The sequence below is a fragment of the Phocoena phocoena genome, chromosome 13 (genome assembly GCF_963924675.1).
Source record: "Phocoena phocoena chromosome 13, mPhoPho1.1, whole genome shotgun sequence".
Lineage (NCBI taxonomy): Eukaryota > Metazoa > Chordata > Mammalia > Artiodactyla > Phocoenidae > Phocoena > Phocoena phocoena.
The window spans coordinates 79,276,159-79,287,034 of NC_089231.1; the positions used below are offsets into that span (position 1 = coordinate 79,276,159).

A 10,876-nucleotide genomic window follows, 5' to 3' on the forward strand; every position below is an offset into this window, starting at 1 on the left:
AGAGGGGACATTTCTTGCCCACCCAGGCCCCCCTAAGGAGAGATAAACATCCGAGTTATTGCCCTATGCTGGCTGGGCAGATTTTTCTAGAACCCCACTCCCTTCCATAAGAGTGGAGCTCTTGGGCTTCCCTGGTGGCGCAGTGGTTGAGAGTCCGCCTGCCGATGCAGGGGATACGGGTTCGTGCACCGGTCCGGGAAGATCCCACATGCCACGGAGCAGCTGGGCCCGTGAGCCATGGCCGCTGGGCCTGCGCGTCCAGAGCCTGTGCTCTGCAACGGGAGAGGCCACAACAGTGAGAGGCCCACGTACCGCAAAAAAAAAAAAAAAAAAAAAAAAAAAGAATACAAGAGTGGAGCTCTTTGAGGGTCCTTGTTTGTGTGGAGGCCATAGTTCCAATTCCCCCCAAACTTTGTCCCCTCTGTCCTTTGGTTTGTTTGTTTGGCTGGTTGGTTTTGGGGTGTTTTTTTTCTTTTTTTTTTTGGCCGTGCCGCACATCTTGTGGGACCTTAGTTCCCCAACCAGGGATTGAACCTGGGTCCTCTGCAATGAGAGTGCAGAGTCCTAACCACTGGACTGCCAGGGAACTCCCCCCTCTTTCCTTTGGCACCTTTAAAAGTCAAAGACCTCCTCCCACTACTCTGGATTTCATACCCTTTTTTTCTGACTACAGAAGATTATCTCTATTTTCTCCAGTATTTCTAGTTGACTATCAAATGTGGGAAAGTTTTTAGATTATCTAGTCCAGAATATTGCCCAAAATGGAAACCCAGTGGACTAGTTTTCAGATCTTTCCCTCATTCTGTATGCATGAGTCTATTTTTTTAAGTCACTTTGCTCTCCTCTTATTTTCTGTATATTTACCACCTCTCTCCTGTTCTCTTACATTTACAAGTTATATTACAGAGCAAGATGCCTTATGCTAATAATTTCTCAGTATAAACTATTCTTTTTTTCCCTTAGTATTTGGCTCTTATTATTGGCTCTTTTTCAGCTCCTATCCTATCTTCTTTTTTGTAATTTCCTAGTGAACAGGCACCAAATATAGTTAGTATTTGATCTATATGTCACCTGCTAATTTACATGCTCTTCTTTAAAAAAAAAAAAAATCGAACCCAGTCTTGCAGATAAAAAAAAATCTTGAGGTTGACAAAACTGCTAGCAATGTTTCCATAAAAACTGTTGTCAAAAGACTGGCAAACTTGGTAACACTAGGTAGCTAAGTTTTTAAAAATTCAGTACTAGTAATGCAAGTCACATCTACAATTTGAACGAAAATTCTAACTTGCTTCAAACTTATTTTAGGCCTAGATAAATTACTTTTGGTCTTAGATCTAGGAATATATGCATATAAACATTCTATTGCTACACAAGTACGCTGCGTACTTTATACAGATAATACTTGTAGCCTAGGATGCGGCAGCAGTATTTGTAATACTGTTCATCCCCACTCATAGCTTACTTGGAACTTCTCCTTAACGTAATGCCAAGTAAGAATTAGATAAGTATTAAAGTGACTACTTTTGTCATTGCTCTAGTCAAGGTTACACGTTAGCTAACTTATAAATAAGTCACTCTCCGTGACAGAAACATCAGCCACTGAAATAGTGTATGAGCACAGTCACAAAGCTTTTTCAAAAGGACTTTTAAAATTTCTCTTAGGGAACTCCCTGGTGGTCCAGTGGTTAAGACTCCACCCTTCCAATGCAGGGGGTGCAGGTTTGATCCCCGGTCAAGGAACTAAGATCCTGCAAGCTGGGCTGCGGTCAAAAAAAAAAAGAAAGAAAGAAAAAAAAATTCTCTTAGTTATGTCAGCTTTGGTTAATGAATATTCTACCTGGCTTTTCTTCTCAGCCTCCAAGAAAGTTTAAAGAGTTGGTAAATCCCAGTTTTAAGGATTTGGAGAATTGTCACTGTAGCACTTATCTATTCCTGCATGACAGACCACACCTAAACGCAATGGCTTAAAATAACAATCGTTTAATTTGTTCCTGAGTCTGTGGGTCAGGAACTCTGTCAGGGCTCAGAGGGGCAGCTCATCTGTGTTCCTTGCAGTGCCGGCTGGAGTGCATTCATGTGGGGCTGGAGGACCCACGCTGGTCTCACTCACAGGGCTGGTGCTTCAGCTGGAATGGCTTGAACGACTGGGGACTGCATGGCTGGGCCTCCTTCCTTGTGGGGCTGACTGGACTCCCTAGTGTGCATGGGGCCTCCTAGCTGTCAGCTGAGTTCCCGGAGTCCCCTGCCTTGGCCTCTTTCTCCAGCAGGACAGCCTGGACTTCTAGACATGGCAGATGGTGTCCCACTCTGGTTAAAGTGGAAACTTCCAGGCCTAAGCTTGGAAGTCCCAGAATAGTATTTCCACCAGATTCTGCCACATTCCATTGGTCAAAGCAAGTCAAAGGCCAGCCTCCAAGGAGTGAAGAAATAGATTCCACCTCTTGAGAGGGGAAGAGGCCCCCATCCACAGGGACAGGAGGAATTGTTGGCAGCCATCTTTGCAGGCAATCTACTGCAGTTGCTTTACCCAACTAAATACATAGCACCCATTCTGTTTATAAAGTTGCTACAAATCAAAGGGGGAAGTTTATTAATGACAGTTTAGGATAACTTAATAACTAGTATTAGGATAGTTTATAATACTTAGACTAAAGATGTCAAGGTATTTTCCTAATATAAATACGCTTAGGGTTGCATTTAAATGTCACTGTCATTATTCAGCACTTAACAGTTTCAAGTGAGAAGGCACAATTTCACTTGATTAACATTAAAGCTTAAGTTAAATTCAACTCCCCTTAGGATCTAGGGGATTACCTTTATTTATTTATTTATTTGCTTGTTTATTTTCTAAACAGCAATTTTTTTTTTTTTTTTTTTTTTGCAGTATGCGGCCTCTCACTGCTGTGCCCTTTCCCGTTGCGGAGCACAGGCTCCGGATGCACAGGCTCAGCGGCCATGGCTCACGGGCCCAGTCGCTCCGTGTCATGTGGGATCCTCCCGGACCGGGGCACGAACCCGCGTCTCCTGCATCGGCAGGCGGACTCTCAACCACTGCGCCACCAGGGAAGCCCCAGCCTTCAGTTCTTTACATAGTCTGTTGGAATAGATGCTCTTTGTACAGACTGGAATGATCCCTTTGAAGATGGACCGTTCTGTTGATAATAGTGTCCTTTCCCTCAGCGTACAATTCAGCCACCCAGAACTTTTGTCGTTCCTCCCAGTGCCACAGAATATGAAGTTTAGACTTTCCTGTGCCCCCTCCTTCCAAGTCCTCCCGCCTCCTCCTCCTTACCCACTACTGCTCCACGTGAGGCCCAGGACCCATAGTATGGGCATTAGCAGGGACCTTGTTAGAAAGGCAGAGTCTCTGGACCCACTCCAGACCTCCTGAATCAGACTTCCATTGTAACAAGTTCTCCAGGCAGTTTGTGTGCGCGTTTCAGTTGATAAGCTGGCTTGCATAATATATCTCTCTCCCGCCATCTTGCTCCCCACCGCCGCTCTGCATCCCGAGTATGGATCTTCAGGGAGCCTGGCCACTCCTCTCTCACACGCACTCGCACCCCTTCCCCTCTAAGGGCATGGAATCTTGATCATTCACTCAAGTCCCTAAGATCCTAGGCATCTTAGCTCCCTGGAGCAAGGCAAGTTCAGCACCCCAGGACTCTAAGATTGAATTGCTTTGCGGGAAAAACATCCCCCTTAGTCATTTGTGATGAGTCTAGAGTAGAAAATAAGTCCGGTTTATTCTCAATCATATTATTCTGGCACATTAATAATAGGCCCTCCAGGCTGGTAAAATTTTAAAGATATTTCTTCTTCTGGAATCCTTCCTAATTCTCCCTACTTGGAGTCTAGCGTCATTGCCTTGGGCTAGAATCTCCGGGGTCATTGGGATTTAAAAAGAGAGAAGGGTGTTAATAAAGAGGTGACGGAAGTGTAGTTACACCGGCCTGGCTTTGTTCGGCATTGGTCCAGCCGTGAACCATACTGCCTTTGGGTTTGTGAGACTGAAAAGGCAGAGGCAAAAACGCAGCTGGGTGTGTACCTGTCGTTAAGATCTGTGTGCGGAACAAGGGGACTGTCGACTACCCACTCCCATCATAGTAGGGACCCTGGGGGATGTAAGGAAGTGAGAAATAGACCTTAATACTGGCAAAAGACCACAGATTCAATTCGAGGACGAAGAGTAATGAGAAAATGCAAGTTACTGTCATTATTTACGTGGCATGGCAGAGTTACACACACTTTATTACACAGTGCATGCTACACAGAGAACTGCTATTTATAGACATTTCATCCCATTCCTCCAATGTCCCTAAACTCACTCTTTCACAGTATTTGGCCCAAGTTCAATGGCAATGTGATTTTTTTAAAAAAGTGTATTTAAAATCAATGTAATGTTGAAAAGTACAGCAAGAGAGTAGTACTGAACACTGAAGAGCCAAGGCTGCCCCAAGTCAGTCTGGAGGAGGATTTTTAAATCTGAAAATATTTTAAGTGTTTCAAAGATATAGATGGTTAACATATATATATATATATTAACAATGTATCTTTTTATTATGAATTTTTTTAACATTTTCATTTTCAACCAGTGGCTTTTGTACTACTTTAGACAATGCCTTAGGGTCTTTTTTTTTTTTGGCTGTGCTGGGTCTTAGTTGCAGTCTATGGGCTTCTTCAAAATATATTTTTAAAAATTCTTTTGACTTAGGAGAAAGTGTGTTTTTTAAAAAGGGAGGCACCTTAGAATTAAATCTTGTTCTAAACTGAAGAGACTTGGCAGATGTGCAGGAAATTAAAATTTCTGGCATGTTCATGAATATGAGGACTGGACAACTGTATCTTGAAAAAATCTTGAAATTTAAAGGTCATTTAAAGTACAGATTTAAAAAACATTTTACAGAACTAAATTTCTTAGTTAAAGGGGTGTCTAATTAAATTTTCCTGAGTCTCATGGAAGTAAATTATTTTATACCCTCTGCTTTAATTTTTTTTCACAATTTAATTTAAGGGGTATTGAATAAAGAGAACATATTCAATATGTCATATTTTGGCAAATGTCAACCAGAACTGGCTTGTTAAATACGGGTTATCTTCAACTTGTGCCAATTAATTAATTTAAAATGTCTTCTTAATGTTAAATTCAAATAAGTTCTTGGTTTTGATACAACTTCTGATTTTCTTCTGTTGCTCAGGTGATTTGAAATTATAATTGAGAATAAATTTTGCAAAATTAACACATAAAAGGGCATCACTGGAAATGTTTTCCACTGCATAATTCCAAATGCCGTGGAAGTGGTTGGCGTATTTGGATAGTCACGAAACTTAATTCCATACGTACATATTTCAAAATTATCCATCTGCTTAACACCAGGAAGGGTTGCAGTGGTAAGATCTTGGTGTACCCGATTGTGGAGAACTTGGTGTGGTAAAATTTGCAAAATCAAAATCGTTGTTTCTTAAAAACAATTAGTGGGATTAGAAAGTTCTTCCAAGCCTACAATATGGTACATCAGAACAAGAAAACAAGATAATTTATTCATGTCTCCCCATACTCCTAAGTGACCACCCGGGAGAAGACACACACAGAGGTAAGGAACTAAAGGTAATCACCCATGGGAGTTTCCCCCGTCCAACAGCTAGGACTCTGCGCTTCCATTGCAGGGAGCATGGGTTCCATCTGGAGCACAGCACTTATTCTGAGATGGGAAAATGTAGTAAGTCAAGCCATATAAAATTGCTGTTTAGGGCTTCCCTGGTGGCGCAGTGGTTGAGAGCCCGCCTGCCGATGCAGGAGACACGGGTTCGTGCCCCGGTCCGGGAGGATCCCACATGCCGCGGAGAGGCTGGGCCCGTGGGCCATGGCCGCTGAGCCTGCGCGTCCGGAGCCTGTGCTCCGCAACGGGAGAGGTCACAACGGTGAGAGCCCTGCGTACCGCAAAAAAAAAAAAAAAAAATTAAAAATAACTGAAGACCAAGAGCCCTTTCCCAAATTTTCTGGCCTGTTTCCCCACAACCTCTTAGACTTCTTGAATGACCCTACAGAAGGGAAGAAACCCAACTCCCAACGCCCAACAGACTGAATTTCCAAACTGCCTTGGCCTGTGGAAGGAGCAGTAGAGGACCTTGAGCCAGATATATTTAATGTAGAAAAACTGAAAATTTTGAGCACAAGTGGCATGGAGCAAATTCATATGAGTTATCCTTTCAATCTCAACTTAAAGAGAATCAAATTCAGGAATCTGTAAATAGCCATTTCATTAGTTGTTCAATCAACAAATGTTTAGTGGATGCTGAATGAGCTTCCCTAAGTTCCGATGTAGGGCATTTTTGGACGTCTGACAAGAGAAACTAGTTGTAGGGGACAAGTACCCCCAAAAGACCTGAGGACTTAAATTCCTTGTCAGTCAATGATCTTGCCATGGTCACCAAAGAAGATGGCCCTTCCCCTTATACACACTCTTCAAATTGCCCTTTGAGATTTTTCCCTCCTTCAAGTCCTAGCTCTTCATTTAAACATGATTTCACCAGTATAAACATGTTCAGGAGAAAGACCCAGTTTGAGTTTCTTCTGCCAGCCTCTTCCAAAGATAGCCTGAATCCCATTCTCTCATAAGAACAAGTCTTAAAAATAAACTAAGGCAGTAAGTGCTGTGTCCAAGGCCAAGTTTGTTCCAAAGCTGAGAATAATAAAATTCAGGGTTCCCTTTCCCTAATCCAATTTTAAGAGAAAATGCCTTTTGTTGTTAATTTTGTTTGCAAACTCTGATCCTGCCATCTCCATGACCTGATATTTTATTAAAGCATTTCCAAATCTGGTTCTGATTATATAAGAAAAGTTTGTGCCTGTGCTCATCAATGTCACAATTCACATGGAGAGAGCAGCTTGATTTGCCTTAATCCTCCAGAAGGTCTAAAATCTAGGCAGAGCGTAAGAAGGAATCGCTGTATCTTTTGCCTGATCCTCTGTCCTTGAGAAATCAAAAGTCACAAGGGCTCTGACGGTGTTTTTGCTTGGCCAGCAGACTTTTTAAAATTAGTTGTCAATGTTTACCATACAAGAATTTCACACACAAATCCAAGTTTCTGGTTTCTCTTGAAAAATCAGAAGAGCTGGTACCATTTGGTTGCTGTCCCTCATGGCTGAGTACTGGTGTAGTGGACAGTTGTGATCCTTATGGCTGCAATCCCTCTCCTATATTCAGGGATGTCACCAGTTCACAAGTCTTGGTGGCAGGCAGATGTCACTTCCCACTACTCAAGCCACATACCTGGTACTTACTAGCATGTGACCCAGGCCTAGCCAATTAGGCATGTCTCCCCAGGTTTTTATTTTTATTATTAATATTATTATTTTAATTTTTGGCTGTACCACGCGGCATGCAGGATCTTAGTTCCCAGACCAGGGATTGGACCCGCGCCCCCTGCAGTGGAAGCGTGGAGTCTTAACCGCTGGATCCCCAGGAAAGTCCCTCCCCAGGTTTTTAATGTGGCACTAGCTTTAGGAAGACTCTAGTACAGGAGAGAACTGAATTCTTTCTGACAGCAGACATGGTTAAAGCAACGTCCAGTTTGTAGGGTCAGCGTGGGGTGGGCGGGCAGTAGCCTCTGAAAGTCGGCAGCAAAAACAGTTTTCTTACTAGTATCGTTCCATGGAGTAATTTTGACCATGGTTTCAGTTCCACGGCCTGTCTCTGTTCCATTTTCCAAGCCGGGGTCTCCAGAATTCTAACTGACAGTGAGCTAGCCAATATTTCATTGCTACAATCCTTTTCTGCTTAAATCTTTCATGTATAAGCTCTGCCCCCTTGAGGCAGGGCATAGTGTCCAACCAACCCTCTTCTTTTATATATTAACTTCAGGCTACTTGTAAGACATGTGAGCTTGGAACTCAGGTCTTCTCTCCCTCTTTCTCTTTAAAGTGATAGAGTTTTGTCACTGGGAGAAAAGCTAAAGATCATCTAGTGCAAAGATCGGCAAAGTAATGAGAAAAGTTTCCCAGATGCCCCTTCCCTCCACCACCACTCTCTCTTACATCTCATTGGGCAGAACTGGATCACAGGCTCACACTTTAAGCCAATCAGGGGACTAGGTTTGCTGTGATTGGCTTAGCCTAGGGCAGTAGTTCAACTTTGGCTGAATATCAGAATCAACTGAGAACCTTTTATAATGCCAACTGCCGGGTCACACCCCCAGGCCACATTTAATTGGTCTGACTGGACTTCTGGCCCTGGAACTTTAAAAAATCCTCTGGTGCTTTTAATATTAACCCTCTCTCTAGTTCAGCCCCACCCATTTTACGAATGCCAATACTGAGGTCCAAAGAGATATTAAGTTGCCTAAAGAACTATACCTTCAGTTAATAGCAAAACAGACAGAAGCAAAACCACACACAAATAACATTTACTAGGACACCTTTGTTTTTCCAGAAAACTCATTTTAGTACCCATTCTTTTTCTTAGAAAGTGAAGTCCTGAGGAGCTCGAAGACTAAGGAGCAGTAGAATATAAGGCGGTGGTTTTCAAGCTTGAGCGCATCAGAATCCCCTAGAGCGCTTGTTACAACACGGAGAGCTGGGCCCACCCCTAGAGCTTCAGCTTCAGTGGTTTTGGGGTGGGGGGAAGAATAATGAGCATTTCTAACAAGTTTCCAGGAGATGCTGCCGCTGCTGGTCCAGCGACCACACCAGCCACCACCAGAGTGGCTAAGAGCTTGGGCTATAGAATCACACCATCTTGGTGAGATCCAGTTCTGCCTCTTACACCAAGTCAGAACACGGGCAAGTCACTTAGCATACCTATGAAGTGGGGCCGATAATGATAGTGGCCTGGGTTCATGGCGACAACTGAATATGCATACAGAATGTAAAAGCACTTAGAACACTGTCTGGCCCATAGTAACTGCCTAATGAACATTAGCTATTAGCATTCATTCATTCCTTCATCAAACAATTATAAATTGAGTGCTTCCTTTGAGACGGGCACTGTTCCAGGCACCAGGAGTACAGTGGTGAGGAAATCAAATGAGCTTACAATCCACTGGGGGGGCACACAATAGATGACCTCATAAATATAAGATAGAATGTCACACAGAAGAATTTTGCACTCCAGGCAAACTGGACAGCAAGTGCACACAGTTTTATGAGAACCTGGTCAAGTTTTGTTTGCATCTTCCATCTCAAGGAGGTGGTGACATCATGTTTCTAATGCAAAAGGCCCTTAGCAGCATGGCTCTTACCATGGCAGTTGAATAAAGCCCAGTTTATGGTTTTTATAGTAAGGTTCTCCAGAGAAACAGAACCAATAGTATTTACATATATATATTATATTTATACTTATGTTATAATACAAGTATATTTAAATATAATTTATATTTAAACTATGTATTATATTTATGTAGATTTTTAAATATTTTTATATTATACACCATACAATAAATATTAATATATCACTATACATTATATATACTATATTTTTTATTTAAAATATATTTTAGATATATTCATATTTGTATATAGATATTTATGTAACATAGATATCATAGGAATTGACTCACATGATTATGGAGGCCAAGAAGTCCCAAGATTTGCTGTCTGCAAGCTGAAGACCCAGGAAAGCTGGTCCAAAGGCCTGAGGATCAAGAACGCCAATGTCCGGGGGGCAGGAAAGGATGGATGTCCCAGCTCGAAACAAGAGCAAATTCACCTTCCCTCTGCTTTTTTTGTTCTATTCAGGACCCCAGTGGATCGGATCACGCCCACCTGCCTTGATGGGAGTTATCTGCTCTACTCATTCTCCCATTTCAGATGCCAATCTCTTCCAGAAACACCCTCAGAGACGCTCCCCCAAAATGATGTTTACAAGCTCTCCAAGCATCACTTGGCCCAGTCAGGTTGACACATAAAATTAACCCTCCCCGGCATAGTCACACCAGCCAATTCTTTAGGTTTTGTTTGAGAGGAAACATTTGTGACAGGAACAGGATGGGTGAAGAGCTTTCTAGAAGAGAGAGAGAGGTGGGTGGAATATACCAGATGCTTTACCTATGTTATTTCATCTAATCCTCACAGCCATCTTGGAGGAGATATGGTTGCACGAGGAGAGAAGTAACCTGCCCAAAGCTGAGCGGGAACAGTGGTACCCTAGCGACCTGCACAACCAGTGTCAGGAGGAAGCAGAGAGCAGGGGCACTGTCATATCACAAGCCCCATCTGACCCCCTTCTTCTGACTCCCCAGGCAGGGGCGAGGGTGAAGCCATAACTGCCATCGTGTATTTGTCCTCTGTCCCTCTACTCTGCTCCTAAAACAGGCGACGGTCATGTAATAAGATGCAAGGAGCAGCTACTTCTGAATCACAACACTTCTGATCCAGGTCCAGCCTCATCTTCTCCCAGGGTTGCTGCCTTTCTCAGCATGTTAAAAAACAAAAATCAGGACTTCCCTGGTGGCGCAGTGGTTCAGAGTCTGCCTGCCGATGCAGGGGACACGGGTTCGTGCCTCGATCCGGGAAGATCCCACATGACGCGGACCGGCTGGGCCCGTGAGCCATGGCCGCTGAGCCTGCGCGTCCGGAGCCTGTGCTCCGCAACGGGAAAGGCCACAACAGTGAGAGGCCCGCGTACCGCAAAAGAACAAAAAACGAAACCAAGAAAAACTTTATTATGGATGTAATACATACTCATTGCTGGGAATACAGACCAGCAAAATAGAAGAAAAAAGTGGTCCATAATCCCCTCACCTCAGAAAAAAATGCTAACATTTTGATAACGATTCTCCTCAGTAGCTTGAGATCAGAGGCAGCCCGTCCTCTATGCTTACTAACTAGCCTTTTCCAGTTACCCATATTAACCTAAATGGAAGTTACTTACTTATT

At 43.1% G+C, this 10,876-nt stretch overlaps 1 non-coding gene across 1 annotated transcript; it reads right to left on the bottom strand.

The window, feature by feature from the left end:
• Nucleotides 1–513: 513 nt before the first annotated feature.
• TRNAE-CUC (transfer RNA glutamic acid (anticodon CUC)) lies at nucleotides 514–586 on the bottom strand. Its single transcript has one exon. It is a non-coding gene; the product is annotated as a tRNA-Glu (tRNA).
• Between the last annotated feature and the right edge of the window lie 10,290 nt (nucleotides 587–10,876).